The sequence below is a fragment of the Euphorbia lathyris genome, chromosome 7 (assembly GCF_963576675.1).
Source record: "Euphorbia lathyris chromosome 7, ddEupLath1.1, whole genome shotgun sequence".
Lineage (NCBI taxonomy): Eukaryota > Viridiplantae > Streptophyta > Magnoliopsida > Malpighiales > Euphorbiaceae > Euphorbia > Euphorbia lathyris.
The window spans coordinates 69372807-69385777 of record NC_088916.1 but is presented as its reverse complement, the minus strand read 5'-3'; the positions used below and the strand labels follow the sequence as shown (position 1 = coordinate 69385777).

Below are 12971 nucleotides of genomic sequence, written 5' to 3'. Positions count from 1 at the left end.
ATCTTACAGAGTCATTTGGTAAGAAAACCTTCTTTTGTTAGAGAGTTTATAATCTAGGAAAACACTATATAGTCAACCTCTTTCCACCGAGAATCAGACCCTTGCGATTGATGCTCTGTTTCATTGTTAGATATATTGAATTTGGAATCGTCATTCTGTTTATTAGATGAAGATTTTTCTCCTCTAGAATCTATATATTCTTCATCATCATGATGAGCCTGAAGCGCATGAAGATAGCTTCACTTCCATATGTTTAGACCAATATAGGTATGCATAATTTTTCTGGATATAAACTAGAGCTCTAATACCATAAAAAATGGTTAAGAAATGAGAAAATCTTTATTCATATTATTATATGAATGACAAATTACATTTTTTATATACATATATATATAATCAAAACTCAATAAACAGAGTGGTTTATAAGTGTTACTCAATATATTAAAGTCATTGATGCTCTAACTATAGCTTTTTTATTCTCCAATAAATAGCATTAATCACATTTCAGTCACTTCTCTGTCAATATCGAAGAAAGAAGAACGTAATTAATCACATTATCCAAATTCCGGTAAGAAGACGCCTCCGCGGCCTCCGCCGCTAGCCGTTTCCATTCTAAAGCTTTCCTTCCCTTTTTCTCCTTCCATTAACTCTATCACAAGCCTTTCAACTTCATTTCTCTTAACATCACTATTTATCTCCATTCCCACCTCCCACTCCACGCAGCAAAATCGGCGTCTGCTGCTCAGCGAAGAATGGCCAACAAATCATCGGAACACCGCCACATAAACTTTCAATTGTAGAATTCCAGCCACTATGCGTCAAAAAACCCCCAATCGAAGAATGGTTCAGAACTTGTTCCTGTGGGCACCAATTAGCCAAAAAGCCTCGTTCTTTCGTCTCCGAAACAAACTCCAGAGGGAGCATAGAGGTGTCTCCGGCGACTAAATCCGGCCTAATCACCCACAAAAATGTTTTCTTACTGTTACATAACCCCCAAGCAAACTCTATCAATTGATTTCTTGTCATTGCAGTGATACTTCCAAAATTGACATAAACTACGGAATTGGGGGTTTTTGAATCAAGCCATTTAAGACATTCTGGTTCTTCTTTCCATAAATTTGATCCCATTGATTTCAGGGTTTCATCTTTAATGTTGTTGAGCATATGTTGAAGAGGTCCAATTGAGTAAACAGGAGGTAAAAGTGAAGATAATGTGGATAAAACTTGATGTTCTAATGCATCAAACATGTTTAAGATAATAGCATTGGCTTTCTTTGCTCTTTCTGTTTCTGACAACATGGCATTGAGCATAATGTCTTCAGCATCTGTTGTTCTGAAAAAACTAGGAAGATCCTTCAAACGGATACCTTTCATCCCTGGAATCCAGTCTATTACCATCTCTAGATAACCGTTTGTCAAGAATCTCTCATCTGCCATTTTTAAACAAAGCAAAACATTGCTTAGAAACATTAAAGGTAACGGTCCGCTCCGAAATGGGTGAAGCAAGGAGCGGTCCTGAGGGATAGCAACGGGGACAGTACATCGGAAATGGAAAGAAAGTTGCCGAGGTTTATTAGTAATAGACTTGTTCATGGGTCGGGCGCAACGGATTTCTATCTAAAAATGTTCACCCCAGGCCGAACCCAGTCCGTTATTAATTTAGGCAGGCTCGGACCCACTGAATTCGGGTTCAAAAATCAAATCTCAAACCCAACCCATATAAACCCATCTCTCTATATATATATATAGGTTGGATTTGGACCAATACAGACAATATCTACATAATATTGAGACAGGATGATATATTAACATGAATTATGGTATTATAATCTGTATTATTTAATTTATATATTTTACATTATAACATGATAATATCAATCATATATGTGTTTGAAATTAAGCGCTAATCAAATTCGATGATTATCTAAGCTTAAAATGTGAAAACTTTATAATAGTCAATTGAAATCTTATATCAAATCTTATAAAACTCATCCCAGCATCAACCGATGAATTTGAAGTGGAAATGAATAAAAACCGATAATTACCGATGAATATTTTCGTTGCTAAATATAAACCTTCAATCCATAATTGCAATATATTTTGAAGTTATAACGATGAATATTTATATTTTGAATTATAGATTGAAGGTTTATATTTTGAAGGCTTAACACCAATGTTTTAAAAATCGGATTGGAAGTCAAATCGGATTGACAATTGGATTGGGTCAAGGGGTTCAACTGGATTGGGATCAATAGATTATGTGGTTGCAACAAAAGAAAGGACTCACGTCCGAATGTTCGAAAGAGTTTAAAGGATGAACTTTGAATTGCAGATACTGTTTTGCGGATTTGGATTTCCAAAAAGTATATGTTTTTTTTGTGTGTGTTATTTATACCTTTTATAATTTATTTTGCTTATTGTAGTCGTTTTTATCTCGTTATAAATCTTATAAGGTTTGATTTCTTAGATTTTTCCGTACTTATTGTATTTTCATGTAATGAACCTATATGCATTTGCATAAAAAAAAATAAAAACAATCCCACATTGTCTATAAAGAAAGGCTCCCATAAAAAAAGTCGTACATAAAAAGGTAGAGGGTTTTTTTAAATAAAAATAAAAATCTGATCCAATTAAATTTGGGTTTCTGATTTAATTTTTTTCTAAATACAAACCGGGTTGAAACTGGTTCACCGGGTTGAAACCGGTTCACCAGTTTCACCCGGTTCCTATGGGTCACCAGTAGTGATCCCAAAGTATCTTAACCGGACCTGATGCCTGGCTGACTTCCGGTTGGACCGGTTCAATCGGTCGGTCTGCTTTTTAAAACCATGCTTAACACATCATTTGCTTTTTGAATTTTTTTAAAAAGTTTGATTGATCTTATAAAGTTTCAAAGTGTCTCAATAGTCCCTTCAACTTGCATAAAATATTCAATTAGCCTTCTGAACTTGCGTAAAATGTAATCAATTGATCACTCGGTTGTAAAAAATTAAGTTAAACGCGGAAGATGTATTCCACACATATTAGGATGTTATTACATAATTCAAAAATAGATTAAAAATGAAGTTATTACTTGCTTGGTTATAAAACTTGTCTTCTCTAATATTAAAACTGCATACCCCGATCTTGGTCGTTTTACTTTTTTTAAGACGCGTGCAATACATTTTCCACATTTAACTTACTTTTTTGCAACCGAGTGACCAATTGATTACATTTAAAGCAAGTTCAGGAGGCTAACTGAACCATTTATGCAAATTGAGGGGGCTTCAGGACACTTTAAAAGTTCAAAGAGCCAATCAAGTTTTTCGAAAAAGTGGAGGCAAATCATATATTAAGCCTTCAATCTGTAACTACAATATATTTTGAATTTGTTATGAATTTAATTTTACTAACGGATTTAGAAACCCCCTCCTGATACTTAACCCAAAAAAATCTGTAATTTTTAATATATTTCCAATCATCCACTCTATTTTATCTATTCTAACTTCTTTTTTATTTAATCTGTCTTTAAATATAGATCTGCTACAATACAATTTCTCCAATCATCTATTCTATTTATAACACCAAAAATATATTCTTTTTAACGAATAATATTTTTTTTTATTATATTAATATTTCACATAATGATAGTTTTTAATTTATAATTTAAATATACAACGCATGATTATAATTTTTAATAAAAGGATTAAATAAAATTATAATTTATCTAAAAATTAAAAGTATACACATAAATTTAAATGACACTGCAATTAATACTTTAGGTTTCATTTATTGAGCCCTAAGTGGTCCATCGCTGTTGTCAACCTAGCCGCCTAGGGTTCGATCTGTCTTTTGTTGTCTTTAGGGTCAGTTTTCATCGGAATCGGTTTTTCCGACTCATTGTAGACGCTTTATTGATATTAATCAATGGAAAACGATATCGAAAATCTCATGAGCAAGGTCACGATTAATGAGGAAGAGGAAGCGATAATCGATGACGTTACTGATACATCTCAGCTAGAAAGGTGGTGCGTTACAGCGGGGGTTCTCACTCAAAAACCCCTTAATTTTTGTTTCTTGATTTCGACACTCGGTGTATAATGGAGAATGAACAGGTTCACCATTGAGGAAGGGGAAGAAGGTACGTTTGTTTGTGAGTTTCAGACCAAGAGAGATAGAGATAGGGTGCTTCGTGATGGCCTGTGGATTTTTGAACATAACATGGTTTTAGACCAAGAGTAATTTGCTGAAGTATGCGGTCGTGAAAAACCTTCGAAAATCCCGCTGCAACGTAGCCCTTCCTAGGTATGAATATATGATCTCACTTTGATCCAAAGAAACCCTATGATGCTCAAATTGATTGGTTCCCGGATTGTTAAAGTCATTCAGTGTGGCGAAGCGAAAATCAAAGCAATAGGCAAGTATGTCCGGCTTCGGGTCAATGTGGATGTGTAGAAACCTCCATTGAGAAGGATACGTGTCCGGAACAGTAAGGGAGAAGCGGACTGGATTTTCTTCCACTATGAGAGATTGTCAAACTGCTACTGGTGCGGTATATTAGGCTATAACTATGAGGATTGTGAACTAATGCCAGAAGATTTATCAGTTATCGAATGGCCCAATGGCCTATTCTGCGAGCATCTCCTGTCAAAATGCAAGCTTCTACGGGGCAACTGAGTAGGATATAGTGATAATCCAGGAAACTCTCAACCCTCAGACACAGATAGCTCCTCTAACCAGGGATCGATGAATAAAGGATACAGAGAAGAGACACAAAGGCGACTAGACATGAGGATTCTGGTAGACAGTACTTAATAGAATTGGGAAGCATCCAACATTAAGCAATTGAGCTTGAATGAAGGGACTAAGGAATATAGAAATGTAAATAGTGTGTCCATCTCAGTAATACTGAAACCTGAGTGACAGCGCCCCATGCGTGAGATCTGACGTGTTCACCTAGTCAGGGATAGAAAGTTAAAAAGAGTGGTTCAAAAGGAAACCAGTAAGGAGGTCCGTGAGACGGGATGTATGGTATTGGTGAAGAAATGGAACATTGAGGATGTGGTCATGTAAGATGTTGCTGACTCAAAGAAACATTGCACTAAAAAGGTTGACGAAGAATGGGTGGAGGCCATACAAGGGCCCCACCCATCGTTATGAAACTCTTAAGTTGGAATGTTCAAGGAATGGATAATCCTTGGACATTCCAAACCCTCAAATAGATAATGAGGGAACAAAGCCCAAATGTGCTTTTCTTGATAAAGACTCGGATAAGGAAAAGTGACACAAGCTATCTGAGTAAAAAAAAATTATACTTATAATTGGTTTATTGTTGACGAATTTGGCAAAAGTGGGGGGCTAATACTGGGATGGAAAAACGATATTGTTTTGAGCATTGAGCGGTATTCCTCACACTGCATTTATTTTGTGATCTCATCGGATTCAGGAGGGGTATGGGGAGGTGCTGGGATTTATGGATGGCCCGAACAGAACCGAAAAAACTTAACCTGAAACCTTATAACCTTTCTGAGTCAACTTGACCAAAAACCTCTATTGTGCTTCAGAGACTTCAATGAGATCTTGTGGGCCTTGGAAAAACAAAGGGGTAGGTTAAGGGTGGAGGAAGAGATGGAGCCGTTTAGGTACTGTCTTGAGACGTATCAGTTACTTAATTTGGGGTCGGAGGGAGCAGGATTCACATGGCACAATAGAAGAGCAGGCACTGCATCTATTTGGGAACGTCTAGACAGATTCCTTGATATTGTTGATCTTCCTGGTAACCACTGTATCCCAGTTACCATGAACAATATCTAACCATAATCCGTTGGTTTTGGAGTTTGCTGCTATTGATGTAAGGCAGACGAGGAGGAAGAGAATATTCAGGTTTGAGGAATTCTGGAACGGCATGAGGATTGTAGGGGAATAATTTCTTTGGCTTGGTCGAAACAGGTTGAGAACTCAACAATTTCATAACGCCTCTAATGTATGGCTGAGGACCTGCAAAGTTGGAATCGAGTTACCTTTGGAAACGTTCGAAGACGTTTGCTGAGGCTGAATGAACAGTGATCCAAGCCTAATGTCAATGTGATCTGTTGGGGAAGAGGAAAGAAGCAAAGCTGACCCAACAGATTACGGATTTACTACTTTCTAACGAAATTTTATTGAAACAGCGGGCGTGGGTGGACTAATTGAAATAAGGAGACACTAGCACTGCTTTTTTCCACGACAGATGCTCATCCAAATGTCGGAATAACACCCTCTATAAATTTAAAGACGCGTCTGGAAGCTGGGTCACTGGAGATGAAAATATTGCAAGGATATCACTTGACTATTTGACTGAACTATTTAGCAGCTCTACAGTGATTGAAAGCTGAGAATTTACTGTAGCAGTCGATTCAGTTTTGTCCTCGAAGCAACTTGATCAGCTGTCTACGATATATACTCGGAAAGAAATCTATACAGCTCTACACCACATCAACCCAACAAAGGCCCTTGGGCTTGATGGTATGACCTCTCTTCTTTATAGTAAAAACTAGGATATAGTTGGCGATGATATTGTGGTATTTATCTTAAATATCCTTAACTCAGGAATCATGCCTGAAAACTTAAATCACATTTTGATTACGTTGATTCTGAAGGTTAAGAACCCAGTAGTAATGAAAGACCTTAGCCTATTGCGCTGTGTAACGTGATGTACAAGATTATTTCCAAAATATTGTCTAACAGGTTGAAATTAGTTCTCTCGGATTTAATTAATGATACACATTCTGCCTTTATTCCTGGACGTCTTATCACTGATAATGCTATAATTTCTTTTGAGGCTTTCCATAGCATGACGAATAAACTCAAATGGGTTAAAGGAAATTTTGCTCTTAAGATTGACATGAGCAAAGCCTATGACAAAATAGAATGGGACTTTCTAAGGATGGTTATGGGGCAAATGAATTTGCCAACTTATTTTGTACAATTTATAATTATGTGTGTATCGTCTATATCTATGTCAATTTTGATCAATGGGAACCGCATGACACTCTACACCCGGCACGAGGACTCGGACAGGGCGATCTCATCTCCCTCTATCTCTTTTTAATCAGTGCATAAGCTTTATCGGCCAATATTAGGAAGGGAGTGGCATCGAGTAATTTACATGGGATTAAGGTGAGTAGGCAGAGCCCATGTGTATCTCATCTATTTTTTGTTGACGACTGTATGATATTTGGAAGGGCTAATGAGCAGGAAGTGGGGTGATTAAATCAATTTTACATCAATACGAACTAGTATCAGGTCAATTGGTGAATTATGAAAAATCTGAGATCTTCTTCAATTCTGGGGTCCCAGTGGAGACGAGTGCCTTCCCTAAATATTTTGGGCTACCAACAATAATTGGCAGGTCCAAGAAAGAAGTTTTTGCTAGTGTCCGAGAGCGAATGCCAAAAAGGTTGAAGGGTTGGAAAGAGAAGCTTTTATCTATCGGAGGGAGGGAATTACTAATAAAGCAGTGATACAGGCTATACACAGTATATAATGTCATGTTTCCTTCTCCCTGAGTCATTTTGCATATAAATTAAATAGTTAATCAGTAAATTCTGGTGGGGCGGAACAGAAGGGAAACGAGTAATGCATTGGTTGTCTTGGGAAGGTGTATGGCAAGCAAAAGATAGGTGGGCTTAGGATTCAGATGGACCTGTTCTTTCAATTTGGCACTCCTAGCTAAGCAATATTACAGGCTCATGTTCTGACCAGATTAGTTATGCATAAGAGTACTTCAGGAAAAATACTTGGGTAATTCGGATTTCATTAATGTGGGAGAATGTACTAATCCAACCTATTTCTGGAGGGGATTAATCAAGGCGAGGGAAATAATGAAAAGCGACATTATGTGGCAGATTAGGAAAGGAGATCGGGTGAAAATTTAGGTTGACAACTGGTGCCGAAAGCAAACTGCAGGAAACCGCTGATCTGTATCAGTGAACAAAGACTGGTACTGGTTTAGGATCTTATAAATGCGGACACAATACAATGGGACGAACCATCCCTACGAACTTTCTTCACTCTGGAGGATGTCTCTGTTATGATGCAAATTCGGTTGATCTTTAGACGTCCAACTGATTCCACATATTGGGGACCATCGAAGAATGGTGAATTCACAGTACGGAGCGTCTATTACCTTGTTGAGTCATTAAGGAGACAAATTGAGGATGTGCTGGAGCAGTCAAATAACAGCACGTTACTGCAAAAATGCATCTAGAGAATTCATAGCCCGACAAAAGTATTGCAGTTCCTATGGAAGCTTTCTAAAGAAATCCTCCCGAGCTTCTTGAATCTTGCAGCACGCGGAATTAATATGACAACCAACTACCCGATATGTTTAACTGATGAAGAATCCATGTGTCACATTTTTGTTTATTGTAGATCGGCTTGAGCATTCTAAAAATCCGCAGGTCTGTCAGTTTGTGTTGCTAAAATTATGGCGCCTGATATACAAACATGGTTGCTCCGGTGTATGGATGTATTACTAGGTGATGAATTAAGGATTCGGGCGATGATGCTTGGAAGCTCTAGTATCACAGAAATAGGCCGGTGCACAATCGGGTTTGGATTCCAGACAACGTGTTACACGGACAGGTACATGAGCTGTTACACGAGGTCATATATACTATGGTGGGAGTTTAGATAATCGAGTCGAGAGCCGGAGAAGCCCAGGTACCAAACCTTTGCCCTACGAAAGTATGGCGTCCTCCCCCAAACAGCGTTGTCAAAATCAATAATGATGCCAAATTTGGGGCAAATGGCCTTGCGTGTAGGGTAGGATTGGTTGCACGAGACTCTATGGGACTTGTGATGGCTTCAGCAGGTCTGCCAATATTGAACTGCAGTGTAGTGGTCCAGTGGACGAAGCGGAACTACAAGCAATACTGGAGTGTATTATTCAGGCAAGAGATTGTAGTTTCAATAACGTCATTATTGAGTCGGATGCCAAATCTATTGTTGATGTTCTGCAATCTGGGAATCTACCCCAATCGTGGCTTCTGTTTCTCTATGAAGATGTGATAACTTGGAGTTCGATTTTTAATTCATGTTCCTTTTCTTTAATAGGGAGAGAAATAGGGTCGCACATTCACTTGCGAATTGGGCGACTTCTTTATCCTATCCTATGGTCTTCATAGAGGACATTTCTGTTTCTGTCTAGAGCTTAGTTTATAATTATTCAAATTTATTTCTGATTAATATATTGCAACTTTTCATAAAAAAATAACACTCCAATTAAAAAATAAATAATATTTAAACTAAAATATAAAATAATTAATACTAAACCTAAATTTATATACCTCAAAAAAAATATTAAACCTAAATATATTAAGTTTTAAAAACAATAAATAAATAATAAAGTTTAAACTTAAATAAATAAAAAATTTTAAAAATAATAATATATAAACTCTTTTGGCGCCACAAGGTGTACTGTAAATATAAAGTAGCACAGACCTTGTGGTAAAGATGTCGTAAAATCTTCCGGCTGTAGAGCACTCTAAATTTAGAAGTGGATTGTTAAATACCGCCCTTAAATTACTACTTACTGCCTCCATTTGGATTTTTTTGCCATTCTCATAATTTTAATCAAAAACTGAAAATTCTCTCTCCAAAATCACAAACTCGAGCAATAATAATTGAAATTATGATAATAATTGATATGTGACAACTCGAACCTCGGAAATTGATGATTACGAGTCAGAAACATTAAAATTTACGTTTTTTTATAAAAAAAATCATGAAAATAAGGAATTTTTTTATGACGATTTTTCGTTTTTCATCATAAAAAATTGAACGATTTAGCATTTTTCATCGCTAAAAAGTTTACAATTGTGCATATCCCAAATTTTGGCCTAGACGGGTGTTGGGATCCGTCCAGCCATTGGCTGGGAGGATCCAGCACCCAGCCATTGGCCAGGAGGATGCAACCATTGGCTGGGCGGGTGCTGGATCCTCCTAGCCAATGGTCGGGCGGATCCGGCATCCGCCTAGGCCAAAATCGGTGTTTTCTCTCAAAAATTCAAAATTTTCAGTTTTATGAAAAGGGCAAAATTGTTCAAATGGGGACGGTGATGAGTAATTTGGGGACGGTAAATAGCAACACCCATTTAGAATGACTTTAGAAATGTTTTCCATTAAGAAAACTATAGGAGAGATAAAGAGAAGGGTATGACCTAAATTTTGAGATATAGATCATAATGATAACATATTCAGATTCACTTGATGTGATAAAAAAAAAATCAATAATGACTTAATGTATCTAAATAAAAAAATCGGGGTTCAACCAAAAAATGAAAAATGAAGAGACTAATGATGCTTTTTGTAAAAAAAAAATTGTGATAAAAAGATTGAGGATTTTTCAACATTTTCCTAGCTACTAAATAGGTACTCGAAAATGTTTCCCAACTCCAATTCTCCCAACTAACCAAGTACAGCCTAAAATAAGAACTCTATTGCATCAACCAACGTCTTAATTATTGGTTGCAGAAATATGTTTCTTTCGTTTTTCAAATTGGCCCACAAACTTTTGCTTCTCCCATGTCTACACCACAAATTTTAACATTTTTTTTTTCCAGAGCTAAATACTAAATTTAATCCTAATGTTTTCGCTCAAGTGCAGTTCTAACCTTGAATAAGAAATTATCTAAATCTAACTATAAAATTCTAAGGAAGATCAATTTTAGTTCTACGTTACTGTAAATTTAAAAATAGTGGTTTAATTATTATATCGGATATTCCAAACATCAATACGTCTAAAATATTTAATAGGTGAGTAATATAGTTACAAAAATTCTGTTAAAATATTAACATCTAGAATGCATATTGTTTTACTAATACATGTAATAACCAACGGTAAAGGTATGAAACTGCTTCAGTTTATAATTATCATAAAAACGTACCTTTAAGCGGCGTGAGACCCTTGTCCATCAACTGCTGACAATGCATATAGGCAAGAAATCCACAAGCACTAGCAGTCCAAAACAAAACAATAGGAACACCCAATTCCCGAGCAGCATCAACCGTGAAACTCATCGAACCATCTCCGATTATGCAACTCACCGGCGGAACAAAAACATCATCATCATCATTGTCATCATCATTATCATTATCAGAACTTTCATTAAGTTTCCGAATGAGGTTTATAAACGGAACCAAGCATGTTTCTGAGGTGGATTTACAAAGAGCCGGAATATCTTGAGTAGCATCGGTGTCCGTAGGAGGAAGTCCGTCGGGAATGGTGCGGAACTGGAAGGAAGGAAGGCCGTCCAAAGAGTTAGGACCGCGTGATTTGAGTAGGCGTCTATGGTTGTATTCGGTGTTAACGAAAGTGATATGGAAGCCTTTGTGGTGAAGGAGTTTGGCTAGTTTAAGCATTGGATTGATGTGTCCTTGTGCTGGATAAGGGATACATATAGCATGAGGTTTTTTAGGAATTGTAAGGGAACCCATTTGGGAGATTTGTTGTTCGGAGTTTGGACAAGTTCTAAAACTATTGGGGGATTAAGATTAAGATCTTAGGATGAGGCTCTCTAATTGCAAGAGAAGTTAGATTGGTTTAGTATTTATTTATAGAGCAAGTTAGATGGGTTTTTTTTTTTTTTTTTTTTTTGAAGCATTTATGATGAGCAAGTTTGTCTAAAATTGAAATACTTGTCATAAAATTATGGATTATAACGTAATTATTATGACCACACTTACATATAATCTCTACGTAAATATGTATGGAGATTGTATATAGGACTATAATATGATGAATAACTTAGATTAGATTGAGAAAATAATAAAAATAAGGGACAATTACAAAAATGGGTCAAATGGAAGACTCATTTACATATTTAACCCATTTACTCAACCTACTACATATCTAGACTATTTTTGTGTGAATTTCCCATAATACCCTCAATATTTACGGAGCGGCTATCTCCCTCCCGTCTGACTTCGTAGATTCTAGCATATGCGAAGCCTGCGAAGCTAATGTTTAGTTTAGTTGATGATTTTAATTAGCATATGCGACTGGTTGTGTTTTTAACAAAATTCGCTAAGTAGTATATAACAAAAAATGTCAAACAACAACGGATTCTAACATTAAAATCATAACATTATCAAAATTTACAACAAAATTGCCACAATAACAACATTAAAATCATAACATTATCAAAATTTACAACAAGATTGCCATAGTAAACTCCTAAAAAATCACTTCAAAGTGAACCTAACTAATTTGGACGGAAATTTCTCCCTCTACAAGAAGTCCAGACTTTTTGGGATGAGAAATGGAAGTCCAGACCTTTTGGGATGGACGTGTCCCATGGTGCACACCAAGATTGACACAATCTCTCCTAACCAATCATTTCAAAGTGAATGTGCCAATCTTGAGGGAAATTTCTCCTATACAGGAAGGAAATTTATCTCCTCTGCAGCCCAATAGAAATACATTTGCTAATTCATTTCAAAAGTCACTACTTTTGACATATCGCTGCTCGATTTCTTGCCACGAAGCATAAGAAGAAGATGCAAATAGAAATACATTTGCTAATTCCTTTGTTAAAGAGTTTATAATCTAGGAAAATACTAGATAGTCAACCTCTTTCCACCGAGAATCAGACCCTTGCGATTGATGCTCTGTTTCTTCATCAGATCTATTGAATTTGGAATCGACATTCTATTTATTAGATGAAGATTTTCTCATCTAGAATCTCTAGATTCTTCATTACGAGTCTGAAGCACATGAAGATAGCTTCACTTCGACATGTTTAGACCAATTTAGCACTACTAGAAAACTAGCAATTGTGACGGAAATTCCCGTCAGTATATGCCTTATTCCATCATAAACTGTTTTACGACGAAATTTGTGACGGAATGAAACCGTGGTTATATCGATCGACGCAGATTTCTTTTACGTTTTTTATGACCGAACTTGACGAATATATGACGGAATTCTGTCACCTGTGAGACGACATTAG

The 12971-nt window shown here is 36.5% G+C and overlaps 1 pseudogene; it reads right to left on the bottom strand.

Moving 5' to 3' along the window:
- Window positions 1-323: 323 nt before the first annotated feature.
- On the bottom strand, window positions 324-11531 carry LOC136235214 (7-deoxyloganetin glucosyltransferase-like; annotated as a pseudogene).
- Between the last annotated feature and the right edge of the window lie 1440 nt (window positions 11532-12971).